The following is a 6,458-nucleotide window of genomic DNA, read 5'->3' as shown; positions in this document are numbered from 1 at the left end:
ACTTCAGATGCACTGAACTGGTAAAAACAAAGACCATGTTATTCTTCTATTGCTGCTTCTTAATTTGGGGGGGGGGGGGGGGGAAGGAGGCTGTTAAGCTTGTAAACAGAAACTTGCCCTGAAGGAAGTGGAAAGCGCAAATGCTTTTTCCAGAAATTCATATCACATTTAAGAATAATGCATTCCAGAAAGTTAATGATTGGGAAGGCTTGTCATTTGGTGAAACCTTGAATGAAGGACTGAAATACCAAGCCTCCAGTATAGTAGAATGCCACCAAGGCATTCTGAGGTTGCATCTTTCTAGGTTGAAAACAAGTTTGTTTTCAACTTGGAGGGAAATCCCCATGTTAATTTTAAAACTTTCGAGTTCTAACTATGAAGTTCATTCTGTAGGAGTGCTGCTAGAGCAATATAAATTAACACAAGGGGGTAAGGCAAAACTTACAAGACTAATGCTAAATCATGCTACAAAGTGCTGAGGATAAATTCCACTGGCCGATATAAGATGTTAACTCTGTAAAGATAACAGCTGTAAGTAAAAAATATATATAAACAAGCCCAACAAGAATTTGAATGCTCCATATAACTTGCAACTTTGAAAAGGATATTTCCCTAAGCTAACAGATGATTCAAAATAATTAAATCATGTATGTTGGTCTTCAGTTCAAGGCATTTACTTAGAAAAAGCTTTCCTCCCTTTTACTTTGAGAAGATTTGAAGGGAGAATTAAAAGTTTGTGGATCAGAGATGAAAGTTAATGTTTGCCCACCATACTCTTCCTATTTCCTGTTTTTCCATGCTATGTTTTTACTGAAACTGTGTCTCCTTCGTTCTTACTCTGCTGCTGAGACTGGGCGTTCGGTCTTTGATGCCTTTTTTCTATAGCAGAAAGAAGAGCATATGCAGCATTGCCCAAACCACAGGAGTATATACAACGCAACAGCTTGAGAAAGGTGATGAATCAGTTGAGGTATCATGAAGACGAGACCCTGTTGCCATGTAGTAAAGTAGAGCTAGCAAGGAGAAAGCCTTACAGAGGTGCCTATAGTGCCCGTTAGCTCTAGCTGGATGCAGTCATTTCGCCTGCCTCCAGTAAGGACTGTGGGGGCCTTTGTATCTTAACAAGAGGTAGGCATGTTTGAGGGATGAGTGCAGTAAAAGGGGGCTGAAAGTCAGGAATTGTTTGCTATGTTGGACCCTGAGGATATGATTTAAGTGTCTTGTGCTGCTGCCTTTCCTGACAAGCACAATTAAGGCCCTGTGGAATAAACCATAATTGTAGGTTAAGTGTGCCTTAAGCTTTTTACAGGCGCGTTGTGTGTCATGCAAGAGCTTCCAGACAGAAAGTATCCTCTCTACACCTGTAGCAACCGCAACACTGCCAGGATGAAAAGCAGTCTCCTGGTTCAGGAATGCACTCTGAAGAAGTGTTCATATGTTCAGGTTAACTTGCCACTGTTGCGGTCAAAAATGAGGAAAATGGGCATCTAGATTTCATGGATGCTTGTTCTCTTTGTACTTTTTGCATGCAGAAAATTTTCCTTTAAAAGCATTTCATTACTGTAGACCCCAGCTGCTGCCTAGAGAGCAATGTTAGGCAATGCTTGCAGCAAAATAGATGAGACTGTTAACAATAACTGGGTTTGTGCAGTTGACAGCAGAGTGTTGTATGCTCCCATGCAAGTTTGTAGAATAGTGTTGCTTTCAATGCATTTCTTGCAGCATGGCAAAGATACCATAGGTCCATGGATATCGTGGTGTCATTGAGAGAAACAAATGTACAAGTTCATGCAAGTGATGGCTACTTTTTAGTCAGGGCAATGTTAGAATGATAGAACAGAAAGCTTTCGTGGGCACAAAGGCATGCATAGCAAATACATGAACACAGCTGGCATAGAAAGAAGAGGCACTGAATGCGTTTAGCAGAAAAAAGCAGATGATGCATGGCTGTGGGTGGAACAGAAATTTGCATCACTGGGCTTATCACCAACAGGCATTTATAGTACCAATGGCTGGCCCGGCCATCTTCATATGTACAAGTTTCCTGTCTGTGGGTACAATCTTAGTGAGCTCTTTCAAGAAAAGTAGTATTTCAACTGTGTTAGAACATTGTAATGCAAATGACTACTTTGATTGGCACAATCGTATTTGCCTATACCACTCTAAATACTGCTTTTGGGTTACTCAGATTTAGGTTTGGGGCGGAGTTCCTTTTCTTTTTTCTCCCCCCACCCTTTTTTTTTATTTGTCTCAGAATAGGAAGTCTCACTCGGCTCTGCAGTTTTACAGCAAAAAAAAGCTGCAATGTCCTTGCTCACCTTGAGCCCTGTCACGCAATTCAAATGTGCTCCCCACTTGTTTTATGCCTGGTCAGACAGCACTTTAAACAATTACTTGCTTCTATCCAGCCTGCCTACCCATGAGCCAGGGAAAGAAAGGGTGGGCAGGTCACCAGGAACCAGGATTGTTGTTGAAATTCTGTCGGTGTTAGTACAAAGACACAAGGAAAAGGTGTCAACTTTCAGATTGTAATTAAGTTCACTGTTGCCAGGCATTAAGAACTTTTCTAGAACGTTTGTTAATAATGCATCGTGCATCTGGGAAGCTACCAAAGAAACAGCAGGCATTGTAGAATCCCTGCATGTTCTTCCAGTTGCCCACGTACAGATCAAAAAGCTATCTCACTCAATCTATGTCCTTTCCACTGCCAGACCTGGCTAGTATCTGTTGTCAATGCTCCTTCCTCTGTAACTGTCATGTAAGCTTTCTTTTGTTATGGGAGCTTCTCTTGTATTCCTAATTTTGTTCCAATCCTTTATACAGCTAGTTCTTATTTTACTAGTCTAAATACCTTTAGTGGGACAACTCACATAAAGAGAAATGTGTGCAGAAGGATTTTCAGGATCAGACCTTTACTAGTAGACTTATTGCACTGCTACCTAAAAGCACTGCAGCAATTTCTTAACTGGCTTTATGCATTCTGCCCATGTTGCCTGATAAGTCCTGAGCCTCTCTTGCTGGTTTGTTTTATATTCCCCCCAAAAGCATATTGCCTTTGTTTTGGACATCGTTTTAACTTCCATTTTATCCTGTTGAGCTCAAACAAACAAACAAGATAGAAAACAGTACTGTGATGCAAACTTGTGAAACTCTAATACATGCTTATCACCCACTCAGGTAGCATCATAATTAGTTTTTAAAAAGCCGCTCCCTTAAATTACAGTCATAAATGCAGGTCAGATGCAATGCATCTGACATTCAGTTAGGACCAAAAAGATTGTATAAATGCACATAATTTTGTTTTGGTCATTCTTCAAGGCATAGCTTTTGTTTCCTATGGCTCATCCTTAATACCCTTGCTCAAAGCAAACGGTTGCTAGGATTTTCTTTTGTATTTTTCATCTTTCTTTTGGTACACTCAGCTGTTTGGTATTAACATGCTTTCCTGTGAAGCATGAACACTATTTTCCCATTAAACTTTTAAAACATGTATCGGCTGGGATCTAGCAATGCTATATTATACAGCAAAGTTCTGAATATAGAGCCAGTGGGGGAAAAAAAGCATCATTAATAAATCCATTCCAAACAGAACATCTCATAAAGTTTTGCTGTATCTATTGCTGTCAGAAATCAGTTAGGCACTCTAAAATTATTTTAGTGTACTGCTTATATGCCCTCACAACACTCTGTTCACTTAGATGGGGTTACTTCCATTTACTCACACGAGATAGATTGAAAAACCCCAAGCACATTCAAAGGTGTTTTAAATTTCCCTTTACAAAAGCACATCAATTTTACATGCATCTTTGTCTTCTGCATCAGTCCCACAGTGATTTGTCCTCTGGGCTATAAAACCGATCCTGCTATGACACTGCTGTGCAGCTTACCCCAACAGCTTGTTCTGTTACTTAACATCTGTGAGCACGGTATTTGCCTGCCGTGTTTTCAGTTGCAGGAGCAACTGCATTAGATTCAGTCACGAGTACAGTGAGAGATTTAATCAGCAGCCCAGTTGGTTATGGCTATTCTGATTTTCTGTATCACTTGTTCCTGTAAAACCTCAGGGTGTTACATGGAAACGTCTGGCCACTTTCCATTTGCAGAGCAGTATTTTCTCTTTTGGTGCAAGGAGGTAAAGCTGGTAACTTTTCTTGGTTGACTGGTCTCCTCGGGCTGCGCTAATGAAGCTGCATGTCTGCCATCAGACGCGATACTTCAGTTCATCACCAAAGCCTTACTCTCTGGAGGGTTTTATACAGACAGAGATCAGGTGCGTTTGCACTCCAGCGTTTGACTGGGCTGGGAGTTACACGCAGCACATGCGGACATACGTGGGTAGGGTATCACTGTAAATCGATGGCTGTGTAGAAGACCATCCATCTTCTTTTGACTTCATTTCCCCTGCTGTCCCGCGACCTCTGTTCCTCTTAATCCATTAAAACAAAACCCACCGCAGTCGGCCTCGTTTATACATCAGCAGGCACGAGTGAAAAGGAGATGGAAGCGGGACCCTGCCATATATTCCTAATTTTCCCAGCAGGTTTCCCGTGTGTGGGTGAGTCCTTAGGAAGGCCGGCAGGCAGGGTGGGAGGGAGGAAGGCAGGCTGGGAGGGAGGAAGAGAGGGAGGGAGGCAGGGAGGAAGTCAGGGAAGGAGGGAGGGCAGGCAGGGAGCCAGGCCCCGCCGGGAGCGCGCAGCGGCCGCTGGGGGGCGACCCCGCGCCGCCGGGCCGAGCCGAGCCGGGCCGAGCCGGGCCGGGCCGGGCCGAGCCGAGCCGGGCCGGGCCGGGCCGGGCCGGGCGGAGGTCGGTGCCGCCTCGCCGCGGCGGCGGCGCCTTGTGCCGGGCAGCTGCCAAGTGCCCCCGCCGGCACCGCGGCACGCGGAGGTGCATTTCGGAGGGGGGGGGGAAGGAAATAAAAGAAAAAACCCCCTCAGTGCAGTCTAAAATCCCCCACACGCCCCGGGGCACAGCTGAGCTCTGCACGGGTCTCGCCGCCTGTGCGGTGCCGGCAGCGCCCGGGCGTCCCGGCGGGGCAGCGCTCAGCCGGCGCAGCAAACACGGTTTGGGCACGACGGGTGAGCGTGTGCAGCAAGCGTGGGCTGACCCTGAGCGTGGAGATTCAGAAGGGAGCGCGCGTTGCCTGCATCCCTTGGACAAAATAATCTCCCATTCCCAGCTTCATTCCTGCGCTGCTTTTCTTCTAGGTACAGTGTAGTTTACTTACCAGGTTATCATCTCAAAGTCACCCTCATTCAGATGTTAAGGACACAGACTAGCAGAATTTAACGAACTTCTCCGACTTCTTTTGCTAACGTTCAGCACAGCAAAGTACTGAGTATCTCCTGTTGCCGTTTGACTTGGGTTTAGTCTGGGATTTCTCCCAGTGCCAGCCAGTGCGGCCGCAGCATCAGCATCCCCTGCCCTGCTGCAGGCGGCCGGGGCAGCGCGGGCGGCGGGCGCGCTCTCCCCGCGCTGCGGCTTCACCCGCTCCGAAGCCGGACACCGCTTCTTTGGGCAAACTCCGGCTTCATCCGAGCTCCCAGCCTCTCCTTTCCCTCCTCCTCCTCCAGCTAAAAACCTGAGCCGAGGGACACGCTAGAGCCCTTCCCCTGCCGCCCGTCTCCCGAATTTGACCTCCCAGGCGGCCCGCGGCTGCGCTGCCCGCGGCTGTGCCCGGGGCGCGCCGGCAGGCAGGTGCGCGGGTCCCGCGCTCCGCGCTGCCGCCGCCCAGGAGGGGGCTGCGCGGAGGCGGCCCCGGCCTCGCTCCGCGAGCCGCGCCGAAGCCCCCGGGCCATTTTTTATTTTTTTCCTAAAGATCTTTTTTTTTTTTCCTATTCCCTCCCCCTCCCCTTATTTATTTATTTATTTATTATTTTTAAATAAATCCATGCAGCTGCAGCAGCCTCCCCGGCCCCGGGAGCCACCCGCGGCGCTGCCTCCCTCCCTCCCTCCCTCCCTCCCTCCCTCCGCGAGGGACGCGGCGGCAGCGCTGTCAGCGCCCCCCGCGGCCCGACCGCCGCCGCCGCCGCCAGCCGGGCAGGGCCCCTCCGCCCCCCTTTCCGTGCCTATTTTCAACCCCCCCCCCCCGCCACCCCAATTCCCCCCCTTTTCGTGAATGAAGCGCGAGGCGGGGCTCTGGGCAGGCGTCGCGTCGCGCCGGCCGGGGCCTCCCCCGGGCTCCGCCCCGCCGCCCCCGCCCCGCCCCGGCCCCGGCCCGGCCCCGGCCCCGGCCCGGCCCCGGCCCGCTCCCCCCGCGCCGCCGCCGCTGCCGCCGCCGCCGCCGCCGGCAGAGCTCCCCGCCCGCGCCCGCCGCCGCCGCCGCCGCCGCTCGGAGCCGCCCGGAGCCGCCGGCAGCACCGCGGAGCGCCCGGAGGAGCCGCCCGGAGCCGGCGGGGCTGCGCGGTGCGGCGCGGTGCGGCGCGGAGCGGAGCGGGCGGGCAGCGGCGCCGCGGCCGCGG

Source organism: Struthio camelus, chromosome 2 (assembly GCF_040807025.1).
Source record: "Struthio camelus isolate bStrCam1 chromosome 2, bStrCam1.hap1, whole genome shotgun sequence".
In the NCBI taxonomy this organism is placed as follows: domain Eukaryota; kingdom Metazoa; phylum Chordata; class Aves; order Struthioniformes; family Struthionidae; genus Struthio; species Struthio camelus.
This window is presented reverse-complemented; position numbering follows the sequence as displayed.